Consider the following 21,446-nt stretch of genomic DNA (forward strand, 5'->3'; position numbering starts at 1 on the left):
CTCGCGTTGCCTAGCGACCAGGATGCTAGGACTCGGCTAACATCGGCTCGCTTCGGCTTCGCTCGGAGCATCACGGCTGGCGGGGGGTGGGGGAGGGGCGTCATCCATAGCTCAGCATGTCACAATATATATGAACTATATATTACTTACTTACTCATGCAGCCGAGCCCTTCTGGAGGAGCCGCCAATTCAGCAGCTACTCAAGAATTTCTCAGCATTTTATGGAACTCAAAGGTTCATTACCGTGTTCACAAGAACCCTCCACTGGTCCCTATCCAGAGCCAGATCTACCCAATCCATACCATCCCATTCCATCTCTCTAAGATCCATTTTAATATTGTCCACCCACCTGCGCCTTGGTCTTCCAAGTGGTCTCTTTCCTTCTGGCTTGCCCACCAATATCCTATACGCATTCCTCGTCTCCCCCATTCGTGCTACATGCCCTGCCCATCTCATCCTCCTTCATTTGATCATTCTAATTATACTTGGAGGAGAGTACAAGTTATGAAGCTCCTCATTATGCAGTTTTCTTCAACCTCCTGTCACTTCATCTCTCTTCGGTCCAAATATTCTCCTCAACACCCTGTTCTCAAACACCCTCAGTCTATGTTCCTCCCTTATGTCAGAGACCAACTTCACATCCATATAGAACCACAGACAAAATTATAGTTTTGTATATTTTAATTTTTATGTTATTGGACAGCAGACGAGAAGACAAAATGTTCTGGACTTAATGATATCAAGATAGATACAAAAAAACAGGATGAATTCCCTGAAAAAAGGAAAACTAATGGAGGTTTAATTGATGTTTGGAAAACACATAAATATTGCGAGATTTATGTGCACGGGTTAGGTTCTCAAAATGTCATCTTTTCTTAGGTAGGACTAGTAGTACTGGACTCATGTTTATGAGCAAATCTCGTGGGCATTTAATGAGGCAGCTTCTTTTATACTGAACATAGAACTCTGCTCTGCAAATCTGTCAATCATATTAATAACAGTTATTCGTGAATTTTGTGTGAAACGTAGAAGCACAGAGTGAAAGAAACCTGACTTAGACCGGTATCTCCAACATTTTCAAATTAACAGACTACAGAACCAAAAGCGGGGATTACACGATACAAATACCTTTCTAGATACAAATGCTATTATTTTTTTCTTTGGCGCTACAGCCCCAATTTGGGCCTTGGCCTACCTCCATGAAACTCTCTGTTTCACTTCGGTTTATTAGATCTTAGACATTCGGTAGGACTCCTTGGGAGGGTGATCAGCACGTCGCAAGGCCTCTCCCTGTACACATACACACATAAGCACCAAATATCCATGCCCTGAGTGGGATTCGAACCCACGATCCCGGCTTCCGAGCGAGGGAAGACAGTGCACGCCTCAGACCGCTCGGCTACCGAGGCCGGCAAAATCCTGCTATTGGCGCCTTAGAATGTGTTTCTTTACAAGATACAGGTTAATGTTTCCTTACGCTGTTAAATCTTACATCACTGTACTGATCCTATAACTGTAGTTGGTACGATTCCCACAATAACCAGAGATTATTTCCCTCAATAGGCTTAATCGGCTGATCTTTCGATGGAAACGTGACGTTCTTTTCCGTGTGGCAAGGAGAAAATAAAGTATATTTACATGGATTTCAGGGGCCACGCCATAGCTCAAGCGATTAGTCACTGGCTTCTCACCACGGCGGCCCGGGTTCGATCCCGGGTCTGGTCAAGTGGGATTTGTGGTGGACAAAGTGGCGTTGGGGCAGGTTTTTTCCGAGTACTTCGGTTTCCCCTGCTAATCTTCATTCCACCAACTGGTCCATAATCACCCTCACCTATCATCTGGGGCTGGTACAATAGGCCAGAAGTGGCCGCAGTACAAGGGACTTAGTCCCACCCCACTAGCAATAAAAAATACATGGATTTTAGATTTCAGAGAGGTAAAATCGAACGAACTCTATAATCAATCACTCAGAAGTTTGGCAATTGGAAGTTATGAACGAGGACATATAAGGCAAATTCAGGAATCTGTACACAGCACATGACAGTGTGATCTCATGATACCGATCTTTATGAAAAACGAAATACAACATTTTGCAAAAAAAAAAAGTAACGCTATCACTGTAACAGTCCGTGGAGATCAACAGGGCCATGAGAAGCTGAGGCTCCCACTTTTCAGACAATCGGCTCACAGGTGGCGGTGGGTTGTCAGTCTTACGCGCCGGCAACCCTTTAGCTCCAGGAGGATTTCTGGTACTCATTTCTGTTAGAGGCTGAGTGGACCCCAGGGCCATAACGCGAACGGATTGGTCGCTAAGGACAAACAAGAGACATCTGCTAGAAAAGTACGTTTCCCCCCCCNCCCCCCCCCCATATGATGTCCGAGGAAGAATGATCATATATTGAATTTTTTATTGTGAAAATAAATACAGCTACAAGAGTGGGGTTTTGCCATACGAAAGAGAAGTTATGAAAGGTTTATTTAAGCTACATGTTTCTGTGAACGCGGATGGATATGTTCACACAACAAACCTAGCGACATGGGAGTGTTCGTGGGGATTAGTCGGCAGTTACCCTGATAATGGCATACAACTTATAGGGTACACAGGACGGCAGGAACTGAATCAATTACAGTGTTCACAGGAAGTTCATGCCGAGATCTGGAGAAGCAACTTATTCCCTCTCCTTCTCATAACATTTATAATGAGTAAAACAGTTAAAATCTTCCGGCAGCGTAAGGAAAGGGAAAGCCTGGGGCCACCATCAACGTCATTACGTAAAGTGGAGGACGTAAGACGTTTCATTCGGAGCCAGAGAAAGCAAGTATGAAGAGTGAAATCGAGGACTCAACACCCCTCTATTGAAGGTGTTTGATGTGTTTAAACGATTCAGATTTTGTGCACAGAAAGTCCGATATACTAATTACGTAAAACGTCAAGAATTTGCTTGTCTCGTGTTACAGAATATGGACGAGGTCGAGGATTATCATAAGTATCCTATCTTGTTGCCGGTCACAGTAGCCAAACGGTCTAAGGCATGCACTGTGTTCGCTCTCTCAGAAGCTGGGATAGTGGGTTCGAATCCCACTCATGGCATGGATGTTTAGTGTTTGTGTGTATGTGTTTTTTTCTGTGTTTGTATACAAGAAGAGGCCTTGCGACCAGCTGATAACCCGCCCAAGGAGTCCTACGGAATGTCTAAGATCTAGTAAACCGAAATGAAACGGAGAGTTTCATGGAAGTAGGCCAAGGCCCAAATTGATGCTGCAGCTCTAAAGTAAAAAAGAACTCCTATCTTGTTATCTCTCATGAAGCAGCTTTTCACCTTTTTTTTATATATGAACAGACACAATCGCCATGGAATTCAGAAAACCCCGACAGCATTACTGATTGTATGAAAGGTCGCGTCAAAGAAATTGGTGCACCGTACGTAACACACGAAAAGGTCACTGCACCTTTCTTACTCTCGGAAGACATCGCCACCAGTACTTGCTACTTCGATATGCTGGAATTGCACTCAGCCCTACAAGTTGAGGAACTGAGGCCAGGAATCTCGCTCCATGAAGAGGAACACCACCACATGAGGGTTCAATATTCACGAAATTTCTGGAGAGAATCTTCCTTAGAAAAATGACTGGAAGATCCGACGCCATTGCATGGACTCCAAGGTCACCTCCTCCACGTATGTGTTTTATTGGAGGCAAATAAAGGATCAGATAGGTGTTCTCCACAAAGGTCACTTCTCTAAATCATTTGAAGGAGACGAAAGAATCCCACCACAAACACGTGACAGCTCTCCGAGTGTTCCAGGATCGGACTGACATGTCTGGACAGCAACAGGAGTCATGAGTGGTACTCACTGAGGTGAAAACTCTTCAGATTTTCGCATTTATATTATGTAAATTACTCTCTTGTAGATGGTATTAATTTTCGCACTAAATTTTCAAATCTGATTCTTCTTCTTTAATATTCTGTATAATTAGTCGCCATTTTCGTCAGCTTCTGCAAGCAGACTATACAGTACATTGCATCAGATAATGTTACTTCCTTCCACTCTCTTACCTACTCACCACTCACACATTTCTCCTCAACCCATTTAGCGCTGCTGCGTGAAGTTGAAACCTCGTCGCTGAAGAACGTAATAATAAATTACCACAGAAAGAGTAGGCGTAATAATTATGCTCTAGACTTATACTTGAGGGGGAGTTCTTTTCGAATACAGCCTAAAATGAATAAGGATTTTCCTACTCGGACCATGTATAAAAATTCCTGAATGGGAATTCATCCTATCCTAAATCTTTGTTATAATGCACGCACCCATAAATCGTGAGAATAGAGAACAGCTACGACCTGTTCAAAGGCGACTATCAAATGAGCTGAGACCGAGAAATGAAAAGAGATCAATAAACAATATCGTTTGTTTATGTAAGTTTTGAGGTTTTCACGGCGATGACAATGATGAAAGTCGTCTTCTGGGTTTTGGCGCCGTGTATTCTTCGTTTTGGCCGACGTTCCTCCGAAACGTCGGCCAAAACTAAGAATACACGGCGCCAAAATCCAGAAGACGACTTTGATAATATCGTTTGTTTTTTGTTTTTTTTTTATTTACGACGTTTACAGTATATAGAAAATATGGCGTAAAATGGTGGAATGAGTAATGAATAATTAATTTTAAAGAATTGGAAAGAGTGTGATGGTGACAAAGTGAGCGCATTTTCTTGGAGAGAGTAAAGGAAACCACGAAAAGACACTCATGTTGGCCGGTGTCTAGGGAGATATTCGAACCGAATATCTTCATACAGCGTAACCATTGAACGAACGCTCTACATTAATCCTTTGAACTCTGAATTTAATATATGTATTATTTATGAATTGTTCTTACTCCCCAGAGAACAATGATCCGCTACAAAGACCAACCTGTTAGCGCTGTTAGGGAAATAATCACTGTTTATGCTGACAATCCAACGAAAAACATAAATATACGCTATGAGCAGAATGCAGTGCCCTCTCTTTAATGTGGAACTGTGATTTGCTCGTAGTTGCCACTCTGCTCTAAAGGGTTAATTAGTGTGACTTTAGGTCGACATTTTCCAGTTCTGAGTTGTGAGACGGGGTCGCGGACAGGTGGACGCTGTTTTCATTACATGTTGGCAACAGCATGAAACAAGCCAAAGGAGGCAATCATCTGTCTGTAACAGCAATTCTCTGTGATTGCATTATGAGAGAAAGGAGAAACAGTTTTGTCAGACATGACAGTGCCAGAGATCTATAAAACTGTTTTGTCACCAATATACAGGCTGCTATTATGTTATATCTGCATAGAAAGTGTGAATTCTGAGAATTCAGCGTTTCTCTGTTACATTCAGTATTCACTGAGGAACGTGTTTTGATTTATAGAAACCTAATATGCCTTTGTACGAGTATATATAAAACATTCTGTTTCGAGTCCTACCGTGAACATAATAAAGAACACCAAAAGAAATTGTAGAAATTACCGGTATTCTTACCAAACAGTACGGCAGCCACGGCTGTTAAATCGTTACACAAGTACAGGGGTAGAGCTTCTGAATGCTGTCAGAAGTCTTATTACGTAATTATGTAAATAAATTTTAGCCGGTCACTTTGGCCGAACGGTCTAAGGCATGAATCGTCTCTGTCCGCTTGAACACTGGGATCGTGTGTTCGAATTCCACTGGAGGCATGGATGTCTGTGTGCGTATATTCTGTGTTTGTGTTCTCATGTGTAGGTAGCGGCCTTGAAACGGGCTGATTCCCCATCATACGGGTCCTACCGACTCAAGATAATCAGTGTCCCTTCTAATGCTGGAACAGGGCCTTCTCGCGCACAAGTGAGAAGCGCTTCAACTTGAGCCAACTTGCTTATCCCTTAAAACAGAATTCTGTAATTCTCTTGCAGGTAAATGCTTAGAGTATGTTGTACTGTAGCTCAGCCAGTCAGGCGACGACCTGAAGTTCCATCCCAGGTCAGTACATATAGGGTTTATGATGGACAAACTGGCATTAGGGTAGGTTTTCAACCAGTTTCCAAGTTTCCCAACTTCACATGCTTATACATCATGCGAGGCTGGTATAAAGTACCCAGGGGCTCTGTCGCATCCCACCATAAGACTGAAAACAGCGCATCTACATTGCATAAACTTCCGCCAATACGACTGCACCCGCCTACGTTACATTGAAAACGAACACATTGTTGGTCGGTAGACCATTGCTTGTTGCTGAACAACAAGGAAATCCATCTCAGCGGTAAAGCCAGTTTAGAAGAAAGTTAACGTTCTGCGTTTGTGCTCCTAGCCTGCGTAACTTTATTTTCTGAAGATGCCACCAATGAAATTGTGTTGAAGAATATGATATCCTTAAGTTATTGAAATTTAATGAAATTCGTTACAGCCTTTTTTGAAAAATCGCAATTCTGTGCCCCTATTCGGAGTTCTCCTGTCGCTTTATTTACGTATATAGCAGTTTTCCTGCCAAGATATATGCTTTTAGTTTAATAAGGCCTTTTATTAGCTAGCCATGTCAGTGATAGTTGTACCATTGGTAGCCCACGGAAAAGAGCATCATAAATTGGGCAAAGAAGTATCAACAATTAAGAAGCACATGCTGCAGCAGTCTGCAGGGTAAGACGTCACATATAGATGCATGTTCCGACTTCATGAGGCATTGTCATGGCGCATAATTAAATTTAAAAAGAGATTAATACTTCTGAATAATACAGCATTTAGACAAACTAGCGATTGTAGTCAGTAAGTTTGGTTTTGTGACAAAACGACAATAATGTCTCACAATTGACTCACAAAAACACACAATATAACTTTATATTATTACAACTAACGATGTAAAGACTGTGTAGTTGGTATTAAAATGGGCCGTGCCATAGCTCAAGCGGTTAGGCGCTGGCTTCTCACCGCGGCGGCCCGGGTTCGATCCCGGGTCTGGTCAAGTGGGATTTGTGGTGGACAAAGTGCGCTGGGACAGGTTCTCTTCGAGTACTTCGGTTTCCCCTGCCAATCTTCATTCCACCAATTGCTCCACAATCACCCTCACCTATCATTTGGGGCTGGTACAATAGGCCAGAAGTGGCCGCAGTACAAGGGACTTAGTCCCACCCCACTAGCAATAAAGAAAATAATAAACAGTATTAAAATATTATGGAATATTTTATCAAGACTGAATCATGAACCAGTAGAGAGAGCTGTTGCTAGAGAACGTCCGCCTTTGAAAGCCGTTACCAGGTAACGATAATGAAGACGTGACTATGTACAGTGTGTGTGTGTGTGTGTGTGTGTGCAAAAGTGAACTGCAAATTGTAGTCATGCGCTGCACCAAAATGTGCAATAAATGGAGTCATCAACCCAAACCCGGTTTATAGTCAGTCTATCACGTGACAATATGTTGAAACTTTATCTTCATACAATTTTTGTTAAGGCTCGCCCTTTCCTAAACATGAAATTTATTGTTATTTCATTGCAAACAGAAGTGTGGCTTCGAATTATGTACATTGGCCCCTTCCCCCGCAAGCCAGTGAATGAATATTACTAAACAATTCTTGCTGCTAAGTCATTTATTTTCCACCAGAGATGAATATACTTCGGCCATGTTTTGAATTCATGGGAGTTTTTTAAAAATTCTGCTGCATGTCAAATGCTTCTGCCTTCTCGGAAAGTCTCTGTAGCTTTATTCATATCTTCTGCTTTCAACAATTGCTCCATCGCACAGAACCGAAGTAGGACTAAAATTGGAACTTCATTAAAAATTATACTTGTAAAATTTCCCAAAGCAGGTCTAATCACAGTACGTAGTTCACTGTATATAACTACGACTGCAATCACTGACAGCCTCCTAATAATGGGTTTGGAGCTCCGAGCACATAAGTATGGTTTAACTTCACCAAAACTATCAATAAACTCCAAAATAGTACAGCATGTCTGTCTAATCTGCAATGTTAATATCTTAGAATGTTTAAAAGCGCCCTATCTTTGGCTTACCTTAAAACTCCGACTTCAAAACAAAACTGTGTCACTCAAACACGCTCTTTTGTTCACCTTGGTTCACCCAGTATTTTTCTTTCAACGTGCTCGTTAAGGTCCAAAGAAACACTGCGCATGACAGCAGCGATTGAAGCGCCACAAGTATTCCGTATGCTCTCTGTCGGTTCCTCTTTCGTACAGCTGACCAAACAGAAGACACCAAACAAAATAAAATTTATTTTGTGTTACTGCCAGCATCGGCATGTAAGATAGCTTAGACAGTATAGTTACTATAGCTATATTATTTCTATATTTAGTAGGTGCTTCTATACTCCCAGTGGGCCTAGGTCTACCTCCATGAACTTCTCCGTTCACTTCGGATTTTCTAGATCTTACACATTCGGTAGGACTCCTTGGGCGGGTGATCAGCTCGTCGCAAGGCCTCTACCTGTTCACAAACACAGAAAAACGCACACACACAAATTAACATCCATGCTCTGAGTGGGATTCGAGACCACGATCCCGGTTTCCAAGCGAGCGAAGACAGTACGTGCCTTAGACCGCTCGGCTACCGTGACCGGCCATGTACGTACATGTTTATTAACGGAAATTATTTGAAAATTAATTATTTAAATGTTTTACACAAGGCCAATGTCACTTAATTTGTCTGTATGAAGAAGCGACCCATTGAATTAAGGTACTTGAGTCGAGTTGAGTCGTGAAGGGAAATCCAATATTTTCTGAGATGTCAACGAGCAGAAGAATCAACTCATTAGACAGATTTCACTTAAACAAGTGTTTTTGATTAATTCTAACTGCTCCATTCAGGATGGAAGACTTGTAAATGTAATGACTGTTTCCTTAGCCCTGAGTTTTGAGAAGGATTATTGGATATTACTGTCGAGGTTTATGTCAGAACAAAATGTTCCGGCTAATTACTCCACAGAGACCTGAAGATTCAGCAGAGCAGATCCCCTTCTTCCGTCTTCTCACTTGAGGTTTGAAACAGATTAAACTTATAAAATATTGTTTACTTTTTAAACACTTTATTATGAACATAGTAATACACAAATCCAATAGTCCTAAGCCCACTTTTTAAAAGTTAATTACGGTATTGATTCCACTACAGACTGTGTCAGGAATATTTCCCTTGTAGTGAGATAAATATCTTTTACATTATAACAGGTCTAGCATATAAGTCTTTTATATCTTATTAAGATAACGTTTATATCATTATTCCAAGTATTGTTTCAGCAAGTTAATATTAAAAAATAAATTTTGATTAGCCTGCGCGAACGAATAGGGGTTTACTGGACCAAAACGAACCAAATATGGCAAAATTTTGTTGCACATTACTGACACCAGATTTCAGAGTAATCTCTTCTGTAGTTTCTGAAAAGAAGCATGTAGCTGGACACGAACGCACTACAGCCATATTTTAAAAGCAATCCTGTCATGAGTGTCAGTGTTTGTGTCCGTCTTATCTCTCAGTACTCAAGCCCACTGACGCCATGTCTTTCGGTTCGGATGTACAACGAGGCATAAAAGATCTGTACGCAGGACACTGATAAAGGAAAGTTTTCTTACATAATTAAAGCACAGTTAATAGAGCGCATATCATCTGATTCAACATTAAGAAACCCTTCATTTTAAATATAAAATCAATTAATATTGTGCTATGTAAATCCATTTCTAGGGAACGCCGGAAAATAGCGCACGCAACAATAGCACCAGCGTTGTAAGAGGTGTTTTCTATGTGGTTCGCATATATTTCTAGGTAACGGGCCAATAAACACTCATTCTTGACAGCAGAAGAAAGTGTTTTCCTTGTGGTCCGTGCCGAGGAGTTATTTCGAAGAAAATTGACGCTATAGGGGTCAGTTGAGGGTTCAGCTGTGGAGTGTTATCCAGATGGCAACAGAAGCAGAATAATCTCCAATAATAAGATTTGTTATCAGGAAACGTCTCATGAAGCCACTGTAGAGGAATAGTCACTGTGGAGAGCTGTTGTCAAGTAAAGACTAATGAAAATAGACTGAGAAGACTGGTCACTAAGACATGTGTGATCCTCTGTTTAAGTACTGATGATTACTTTCCTAAACAGTAATAATATGGCGGTCTTTATAACTTAGATGCAGTTTGTTCCGTATGGAGTAGAGACTAAAGTTTTAAACAATATTTAAATGAACTTCATGCTTCAAAATATTAAGTTAACAAAATTGATCTTACCGGTGAATATTATTACCAAAGAAGGTGAAAGTTTTGAAAACTACAGGCTCACATACATGGCATTTGTTGAGTGCTAGTCTAGCAGCTTGTGTGTCTTTACCCCTTTCATTTCCTCCCTCGTTTTTAATTTCTTTGGTCTTCCTTCCGTGTTTAATTAAAATTTGTCTCACAGCAACCAGTCTTAAGACTTCAGATTTTCATCTTCAAGATAATGATAGAACGTGACCCCCAAAGGGTTTAACAACCTTTCTATGGAACCTACGACATGCATAAGAAAATTGAATCAGCCAGTTTCTCCGAAAAGTTCTTAACAGTCTTCAAGGACATTTGATGTCATAACCTCAAGACCATAATATGCTCGTAAATTTGCACCAGCATGAGAACTTCAAAACACTTTATTTTTTCTCTTCTCTGGCTCCCACTGATTTTTTAGTTTTATGAATATTTTACAGACGGTAGGAATTCTTGGACGGGTGATCAGCTAGTCGTAAGACCTGTATCTAAATACAGAACAACACAAACAGAGAATAAACGCATACACACACCAAACACTCATGCTTTGTGTGGGATTCGAACACATGATCCAGGTTTCCGAGCGAGAGAAGACAGTACATGCATTAGACCGTTTGGCTACCGTGACTGACTTCAAATGTCATACGGCTTAAAAACAAAACAACAAAAAAATTGTACCCAACAAAAAAATTCCCACGTGGTTCATACTCGTGGAGCCATAATTAGACCACGTTTCTGGCACAGAAAAATGAAGTAGAAAAACAAAGGAGGGCATCAGATCTAGTGTGAAAAATTCCTGGACGGAATAGCGGTAATTTTATTAATGAATCCCTCGGCTTTGTCACATCGGCACTTCTGTTCGACGAATGCAAATTTCCCTGCTTCAGCTCAATAGTTACTTCCACTTACTACCCTCGGCTAGCATCATTATAACTCTGATCTTCAAAGTTTACTGGTGAAACTTCCTGGAAACAGAAACTCACAAGAAATTCATTGTCTAAGTTACGGGACGTGTAAATAATGACAAGTTCTGCACTTCGATACCACGAGGCACCTTGAAACGCCACATAGTGTTCGTGAGATATTTTCTCTATGTACAGTGGAGTACAAACTAATCTTCTCAACGTCTGTTTCTTTCCAGTTTTCTTTGTAGTATATATTTGAACATGAAACTGTGCAAAGTATTGAGTATTTATGATACAAAAAATTCAGGAAGATTTGTTCCTTTTCTTGATATATTCGACGACGTTTTTAACTTAAGTGTGTCAGTGATACATGACTTTGGTGATTAATTCATTTAAGATGAATAGTGACAACAAGCAAGCAGAAAGAAAATAAGCCAGATCAAGAAGCTGTTATAATTTATTTACTTTGAGAGAAGTCTTTGATGCGGATACACATTAAAAGTATTTCCCTTTCAGCTATTCCAGCAGAGCGTTAAAAATCTGAAACGGACACAAATAAATATACAAAGCTCCAATTGTGTTCAAAGTTTTGTAATTTGGTTAAAATTGTGTTGCTGCAGGCGGATTTTAAATTGAGAGGCACTGAAATTATTTGTCTGCTTTCCTTTCTTAAGGGGGGTACGCGGTAGTGTAGTTGGTTGAGGCACTATAGTACAAGCCAGAAGGTAGGGGGTTCAAATCCCGATAAGGTCATTGGATTTTTTCAATTGACCTAATCCTTCCAGCCGCACTATGGTCCTGGGGTCGATTCAGCCTCTAATAGAAATTAGTACCAGGAATATTCTTGGATTATTCTTGGGGGTAAAGGGCGGCCGGCGCGTATGGCTGACGACCTTGCCGCAATCTGTGAGCAGATTGTCTAGAAAATGTGGGAACCTCAACGTCTCACAACCCTATGGGCCTCCACGGCCTGTTACAGGGGTACCTTTACTTACTTTTTACTTTCTTCCCTTTCTTAAAACGGAATGTAGTGTTATGAGATCGCTATGTCGTCTGTTTGTAAGCCTATAATCCCACTGACCAATTTTCATGGAACATCGTATAATCGCCATTTTACATTTCATACAGTTAGTAATGTTAACATTGCGGACGCGCGAAATTATGAAGTGGGAGCTCTACTTGCTCCATTTAATATAAAATCTCAGTGTGGTGTATGGTAATATTTCTTTGAATAACTTCCTACCCTTGTCGAGTTAATTTTTGTATAAGAATGGGGAGCTTCATGACTTGTGTTTTTCTCCATGTATAATTAGAATGACCAAGTTAAGGAGGATGAGATGGGCAGGACACGTAGCACGAATAGGGAGAAGAGGAATTCATATGGGATATTAGTGGGAAAGTCAGAAGGAAAGAGGCCATTAAGAAGACCAAAGCGTAGGTGTGTGGACAATATTAAAATGGATCTTAGAGAGATAGGATGGGATAGTATGGATTGGATTAATCTGGCTCAGGATAGGGACCAATGGAGGGCTCTTCTGAATAAGGTAAAAAATCTTCGGGTCCCATAAAATGCTGGGAAATTCTTGTGTAGCTGCAAAATTGGCGGCTCCTCAAGAAGGCCTCAGCTCCATATGTGAAAGCTATACTTGTAACAGGCCGTGAAGGCCCATAGGGTTGTGAGACGTTGAGGGTCCCACATTATCTAGACAATCGGCTCAAAGATGGCGGTAAGGTTGTCAGCCTTACTCCCCAGGAAAATTATTTAATTAATTCCTGGAACTCATTTCTGTTATAGGCTGAGTCGACCCCAGGGCCATAGTGTGGCTGGAAGGATTAGGTCAATTGAAAAAAATTAGATGACCTCATTGGGACTTGAATCCGCGACCTTCCGGCTTGTAGCATAGTGCCTCAACCAACTACGCTACGCCTTGCCCCCAGCTCCATAACTAAGTAAAGTAACAATATGGCTGCAGTGTATACATTTCTTAGCTTTCGCTTTGGTAGCCATTACTAATAAATAATTGGACTTATACAAGTGAAATATGGTACGGACACAGAACTTAAGCATTGTTTCATGAAATTCTGTTTTTACGCTAACAACTGCAAACATACCAACGGTACAAATGTTTGAGGTTACATCCGACATATATAACTTAAGCAAAATTATTATTTAATATATCCACATAAATAAAAAATAAAATAATATGATTCTATAAACAGGAAGAAGCTTTTAATATTATAACACTATGCAACAGAAAGCCGGTCATTGTAGCTGAGTGGTCTAAAGCATGCACTATGTTTGCTCTCTCGGAAGCCGGGATCGTGGGTTCGAATCCCTCTCATACCATCGATATTCAGTTTTGTGTGTTTGTTTTTCTATGGTTGTTGCGACGAACTGATCACCCGCCCAAGGAATACTATCTCGTTTCTAAGTTCTAGTAAACAGAAGAGAAACGGATAGTTTTATGGAGGTACTCCAAGGCCCAAATTGGGGCTGTAGTCCCAAAGAAAAAATGAGTTCTGCTTGAGACTAAATATTGTATTATTGTGATCGCTTTCACTGTGACATTACATTAGTTGTTCCATTAACTTTTTTCTATATGGGATAATAGTCCGAATACACGGCAAATTATTAACATTATAAAGTCGACACACAGAACTTCTCCTCGTAAAATAAATGACCGTGATATTTAACTTCTATTGGCTTTAAAAACTTACAGGGAACTTTTTATCATTTAAGCCAAGATCAAAAATTTTATGCGTAGGTTACAGCCTTTATTACATATAAATAAAGTGTGTTCACTTTATGTGATTCAGGTTGATGTAAAGAAAAATTACGTTAACCAGATCCTCAGGCCCTGTGGTTTACTGCATTGCATATGAAGACTGTGTCCTGTCACAAGACGTGAAACAGTTTCACCCGTGTAATATATCCTCCAGCAATACGTTTAATGCTTTGTCAGTTGCTTCAGTTTATTTTTATAGAAACTACAAGATTTATAAAATACGCCCTTCATGTGGAAAGGACGTTAACAGGTTCTTATTCTGTTGGACCCAGGGGAGAAATAAGGAACTTGAACAATGGCTGCGCATGAAGATCAAGAAATAGCCATAAACTTTGTGTCGGCCGCGCCATAGCTCAAGCGGTTAGTCGATGGCTTCCCATTGCGGCGGCCCGGGGTCAAGCCCGGGTCTGGTCGTATGGGATTTGTGGTAGACAAAGTGGCGCTGGGGCACGTTTTCTCCGAGATTTTCCTTTTCCCCTGCCAATCTTCATTCCACCAATTGCACCACAATCATCCTCACCTATCATCTGGGGCTGGTACAATAGGCCAGAAGTGGCCGCAGTACAAGGGACTTAGTTCCACCCCAGCAAAGAAAAAATTTTGTATCAATCACACAAGTCTCAAATAATTAGACGTGGCTCATTGATGCTAAGCCTATAAATGCATCTGGTCGCTTCCTTCCTTTAATTTAAGCTCTTGACAAAGTAAACAATAAGTATTACCTGGAGCACATATTTCCCTCTCTACTCGTCTGTGACCTAATATCAGGGAGTAAATTTTCCACGGATTATCTTTAAAATTTAAAACATCAGGTTTTCACTAATAGTTGCAAGGGAGTTCAGATTTTTAGCCCTATTAATTCCTATTAAATTTCACTTTATTTAACGTCATAATTGATACATTGAAATGAAATATTACTATCGGTTTGCAAGTAGCACAGAACGCCAATGAGAATTTTGTATTACCGACTTCATATTTTTTTCAGTTTATTTAAAAATACCACTGTTTATGTCGGAAATATTTGGCAAATTTCTGAACATTAGAACAACACCAACGAATAACTGCCCCGAAGATTTGCATTTTTTCCTATGGTCGGATTTCGTGAAAGAACGTTGTTACGAATATAAAACACGCGAAGACTTACGTCATCAGTGCGTGCGTGTTTTCACAGAACAATATTTTTTGTTTTCCACAAGAGCCAGTGTTCTGCACACATCTGTGCTCAGCAATGTTTGTCAAAATCCATCTGAAATACGGGTATTGTATGTTTCCTTCCTCTATCAATCTTTTTACATCAACCTCAATTATATCTACTAGCGCTTTTGTAGGCTCATCAAATTAAGTCAAATTCGGGTCCTATCAGAACTTCCAAATCATCCCCATTATTATAAGTCCCATAAAGAGGAGCTACACCATTCGATGGTCTTAGATTCCCCGTTGAGGTCTTCATCTTTGTCTCCAAAGCACAGGGCTCTTTATAAGCTACTTCTATCCCCTGGTAAGAGGTCGTTCCACTGCCCTAAAGCCCCAGAGAATTGGGTCACATGCTGGTCCACGGGTCTTTATTCAGTATGGGCCTATTCAAGCTAGCCAACTGTGTTTGGTAGGTTTCCTCATTCGCCATGAGGGAAATTTGCTTTTTAGATTTTATAGGATATCCGAGACATTAATGTAATTAAAGAGTGTTGACAACACGCGAAACTGAAAAACTCGTCCAGTAAAAGAACGGGCATAATAACTTTCAAAATTCCATGAGCTTTCCTCCGCTTTGTGTTTGAGAATTTTATGAATCTGAGAGGAACTTTACTTTCTGTGACGAATTATTGTTTCTCTTACCACTTAACCTCTGGTTCACTGTTGCTCCTGATACTAATCCAATTGGATTTAAGTGTCAAGGAAACAAATCCTAACTTTCCATAAAAGACAAAATTCTGTCGCAAGTATTTTAACCGGCCATATTGCAGATGCTGTTACTTAAGTTTATAAGTTCAGAATTAGGTAATCCGAAATCAAAATAACCCATTTTATCATAAATTAAGAAAGACATTGAAGGACATAAAAAAGGACAAAAATTAGCTTAAGGTTTTCGTATTTGTGAACTGTTCTTCAAAATATACATCATATAAAAAGACTTTGTATATACAGAACCATCCATTTACAGTCAAGCCTTAACACAGAACATTTGTGCAGACGGAACCATTTCAAAGGGGTTGTGGCCATCCGGATCACCGGATCTAATATCCTTTGGCTGTTCCTATAGAGCTTTCCTAAAGATCGTGCGTACGAAACATTGCAAACGCTTTGCAGGACCTTAACATTTAAAATTCCATCTGCAGCAACACAGTAAAAACTATTACATGTGTCTCTCGAACCTTGGTCACGAGGATTGATGCATGCATTCAGAATGATGCAGGATATCTCCAAGCATATTTAATAAAAGCATGAGTTTTTTTGTACGAGATTTCAAATGTGATGTTTTCTATTTCTGCACGGTTAAATGAATCACCCTATAGAAACATACAAAAGGATGAAAAGCAGACAGAAGGCGAACTACATTTGGAGTATATCCTAGAGAGACATTACACGAAAGAACAAACGGGTCGCCTGCTTTGCAGTGTTTCCCAGAGGAAGTCCAAGTGCCGTACCATGTTGAGCCAACATATCTCTCCGCCAGGAAACATTCTGTCGACCTGAAATTTGTTGAGCAAAGAGACTTCACGCTTGAACACACGCACTACCCATGATAGGTCCTATATTTTAGGAGCATTGCCCGTATCGCAGAAATTCTGATGGGACAGCTCAGTTGGTTTAGTGATTAGGTAAGCTCTGAACCACAAGATCCGATTCAAAGCAGGGGTAAGTTTACTCTATATTGCAAAGCGTCCAGACCGGGCATGGAGTCCACCAGCCTCCTATTCAATGGATAGTTGGGGTCTTTTCTCCGGGAGTAAAGCGGCCGGGACGTGAAGCCTACCACTCACTTCCATCTATTGTCGAGTTCACAATGGCGGAGTTATAGCTCCACTCCCCCACGTATTCTTATGGCTTAATGCTTAAATTATTTAAATGATTAAACACAGAGACAACCTTGTCTTTTTACCGTTCACCCGTTTTTACTGACTTAATTGCAAACTGTGTTTTTATTTAAGTTAAGATTCTATAGTAGACCTGAGCAGTAGAGACCGAGAAAAGGATTATTCTGCGCGGTCAGTAACTTAGATATTATGTACAGCGTCGAGCAATTAATTGATAGTGAATGATGTATTGGAAGCGATGTCTAATGAAGCTGTTTTGTTCTAATTTATGATATTATTCAGGTGTTTTCATTGAGAGACTGAGGGAAACCGAACGACACCTCAACAGCCTGTTAGGATAGTTGACGTTCCAACCAAGATTCAAATCAACTATCGAAACCAAGTCAGGAGCGTAGCCGCTTGACGCAACTTGCTACGACAGTAACAAATACAAATTGCATTCATGAAGAAATTCGGAGCGGTTTAAATTCTAGGAATGTTTCAGTTCAAAATATATCTTGCCGTCTGCTCTCTTAGATTAAAACAGAGAAGTGTATATTTTTGCCTTTTTAGTGTAATTGTGGAACTTGGTCTCTCGGGGCTTCACAATTTCTATTCTTCACCAAACTCTATCAAGAAGGGTGTTATAAGAGGGGTATATTGGGCTCCTCGAACAGAAGAGAGAGGAATGCACGGTTCTGGTTGGGAAACGCGAAAGAAAAATGCTACCTGGAAGAACAAGACGTAGATGAAATGATAATATTGTGACATGTGCCAGAACAGTGCAACCAGAAGAGACAGCTGTTGTTACGCAACGGGTGGGAGTACACGTATCCTCGGCAACGGATACGTACACAAAAATACAGGAATTTTGGAAGCGGTGTTTTCTTTGCGGTCGGTGCTGAGGTTATACGAGTATAACGGAGCCCATATAGAGCTATATTGCAGAATATACAACTCTTCTCTATGTCAGGAGAAAACGTTTCAGAAAACCTGGTTTAAAGGCAAGTCGTAGCAATAACAACATTTGTGTGTACAAACTGAGATATGAAAACCCACAGCTTTCTCCTCCCTCAAAAGGCATCGAACTGATGAAGCACAGGACGGCTTAAGTGTGCCGTGTCTTTCCGCCATTTTCTTCACACTCAGGACACACGACACTCTTCTCCTGCAGAATGCCATTGCTGTAAGTGTGCCCATAACCCACCCTCAATTTGCAATTAGTTTCTCCTCCTCTTTTTCTGTCCCTTTCTCAACATTTATCCATGTACTGAACAATTGATTTAAAGATTAGTACGAAGCCAGTTATAATTTCAACGAGTGTCAACAACATAGTTCCTCACGGCGGGGTTGAACACGTCCACCGTAGCCCTGCGAGTCGTAGGAGGCGACAAAGATGGATGTCTCGAATCTGAGACAGTAAAAGAGGGTCGTGAGTCCCACGTGATGTGGATCCGAGAATGACTACGCTGGCGACAACCAGCAGCAATTCTAAACGACATATCCGTCCTCTAGTCAGAGAGAGAGAGCCCCACATCAACAAGCCTGTAACTGTCTGAAAGTAATACAAATCTGTTTGTAAGCCCGAGGCGGGTGTTATATCCCAAGACAGACTGGCCGACTGTTCATTGGTCGTGACATAAGACTCGACTTGACAGAGCTACAGAGAGCGTAATGTCTGAGGCTATGCCACCCTGGGCCTGGGGGATATAAATACGGGGACCTGGTCCTCCAGGTTTTGCGAGTCTCCAATCTGAGGCAGTAAAATGTAGTCATGAGACCCGCAGGACACGGACATTAGAATGGCTGCGCTGGCGAGGGCCAACAGCAATTTTAAACAACAGACTCATCCTTTCGTCAGAGAGGGTGCCTCACATCAAGAAATCAGCAAATGTATGGCGGTAAGAGAAATATGGTCTTGGGGTCCAGATGGGGCTTGACACCAAGGCAGACTGACAGACTGATGGACTGACCGACTGACAGCTGGTAGTAACATAACTTCGACTTTAAATTATCAGACACTAAACTACGATCAAGAGACCTGTGGAACTCTGAACCAAAAATCACTGTGCTGGCGAGGACCAGCAGCAATTTAGCATTCAGTCAGGTAGTCAGTCAGTCAATTGTGAGACGGTAGCAAGCCGGCAACGATCTAAACACAGAAATATAGGACATTGTTAGGACCCGTTGCCAAGTTACGCTTGCTCACGACATAGAAGACTGAGCGAATTCTCTAGTGAATAGAAGAGTGTATGAACTATAGGTAGCGCTATAGTTACCTGTAATTACAAATTATAAGTGTTCAGTAATTCGAATTGCCAATTCAAACTCTGTGTCTAGTCACTAAATACACGGCAATATTAAATTGTGTCTTAAGTAAATTATGTGGAAGGGCCAAAATTCTATTCCTTTGGTTGAGAATAGGGACTAATAGAGGCCTCCTTTAATCACGTAATCAATATCAGGTTCTAAAAAACGCGGGATTTTCTTTACTAGCAGAGAAATATTTAGAGCCTCAAGGACCCAGATTCAGAGCTAGACACTCAGATAATATTAATAGACCTAAAGACTAGTTTTCCTCATTTCTGGTAAATTTAACATGCACACTGTTCTTTATTACATATTGCAGATGTGATGGAATTCTCTCCCCTGCCTTGAAGCATTATGCCCACTGTTTTTGCTGCGTGTTGTTTGGAGTTCATATCTGGCACTGGTGAGCCTGAGAAATTACGTCATAAATTCTAATTGTTACGTTTACAAGCTTCTCTAGACCCGGCTTAATGGTTTTATGTTATTTCTCCAGCGTGTGCAAAATCTACTTATTTCGCCTGCGCAAAATCTTCTATATGCTCCTCTGACTACCATGTGCGACCTCGGTCCTCCTCTGTGGTCTAGTGGTCAGAGTTCCTGGCCACAGATAGATGTCCTGGGTTCGATTCCTGGCTCTACCATATTTTCTGAGAACTAGTGAGTCTGGAACGGGGTCTCGTGAGGATAATTGAGGAGCTGTTTCAAGGAAATAGAATCTCCGGTCTAGAAGGCCGAAATTAACGATCGTGGGATTCGTTGCGCTGACCACGCGACACCCTCTATCCGCAAAAGTTGACACTAACTTCGCCGACAAGCGAGGATTGCTCTGTCGGTATAGTTCGCCTGCGGAATATAGGCCACGGAGTTTTCTGTTTTGTTTTATGTAACGACCTCTCCAGAATATTTTGGGAATGCTTTGAGCTCTACTTTTTGTTTATTTGTTTTCTTAATGTCCGTGTCAGTATCTCAGGCTACAAAGCATCAAATGACTGGATGGTCAGGAATAGATAAATGGAATGGGTTTGGAAGGAAGCAGTTATGACCTTATTTCGAGTTACGCCCCAGCTTCTGCCGGAAGGGAAAGAAGAAAAGCCACGAGAAACGTCAGTCAGGAGAGAACCGAAGCCGCCATTTTCTGAAGGAGCGCTAATTGTGTGACTGGGACGGAGGGTTCCACCCCTCACTGTAGTTTATTCAACGATGCTTTCTCAGTTGCATAAGATACGGAGCATGAATGATGAATAAGGGATGATGTGGAAGGAAGTGGTCGTTCCCTGCCTTAACTTATTCTATGACAAAACAAACTCCGTGGTTTTAGTCCGCAAGCGAACTATACCGACAGAGCGCCAGCCGCTTGTCGGAGAAGTTTAGTGCCAAATTTTGTGGATAGAGGGTGTCGTGTAGTCAGCGCAACGAATCCCCAAGGCCATTAATCTCGGTTTTCTAGGCCGGAGCCGCTATTTCCTTCAAATAGCTTCTCAATTATCATCTCGAGGCTGAGTGGACCCCGTTCCAGAGTCACTACTTCTCAGAAAATCTGGTAGCGCAGGGAATCGAACCCGGATCTCTGGATCTGTAGCCAGGAACGCTGACCACTTGACCACAGAGGCGGTCCGTATTCTATGATATCTCTTTTAATACCACAAAGAAATTTTTTTATCTACCTGTACATCATGCATATACAAAAAAGGCTAACGCTTACTAACCTGTTGTTAAATATAGTAGCAACGGAGCACAAGAGGACAAAAACATGTCACTGGATGATATTCTGTATTGTTATTGCAGAAGAAATTCATTACGGACTTGTAGATCCCAACACCACTGTGTACATACCGTTGTGCTGTAAAGGTGAGGCTCGTGGTACAATGTAACTGCCTCTCCAAAACTTTTCCAATTCCTAGGATGCGTATTTATAAATGTTATTTCAGACCGTCCCTCCAGAGCTATAAATATGTAACGGTGTATTACAATGAAATAGACAGAGTGTGAGGAAGTATGTTGCTGACACTCGTTGAAATTATAACAGGCTTCGTACTAATCTTTAAATCAATTGTTCAGTACATGGAAAAATGTTAAGAAAGGGACAGAAAAAGAGGAGGTGAAACTAATTGCAAATTGAGGGTGGGTTATGGGCACACTTAGAGCAATGGCATTCTGCAGGAGAAGAGTGTCGTGTGTCCTGAGTGTGAAGAAAATGGCGGAAAGAC

General features: G+C 41.1%; 1 long non-coding RNA gene across 1 annotated transcript in view; it reads right to left on the bottom strand.

The window, feature by feature from the left end:
* The window catches only part of LOC117282678, a 167,150-nt gene extending 159,024 nt beyond the window's left edge, over positions 1–8,126 (bottom strand). Inside the window, exon 1 of the long non-coding RNA XR_004513514.1 lies at positions 8,002–8,126. This is a non-coding gene — a long non-coding RNA (uncharacterized LOC117282678). The remainder of the gene's footprint in view (positions 1–8,001) is intronic.
* Positions 8,127–21,446: the final 13,320 nt, after the last annotated feature.

The sequence above is a fragment of the Cryptotermes secundus genome, unplaced genomic scaffold (genome assembly GCF_002891405.2).
Source record: "Cryptotermes secundus unplaced genomic scaffold, Csec_1.0 scaffold618, whole genome shotgun sequence".
Lineage (NCBI taxonomy): Eukaryota > Metazoa > Arthropoda > Insecta > Blattodea > Kalotermitidae > Cryptotermes > Cryptotermes secundus.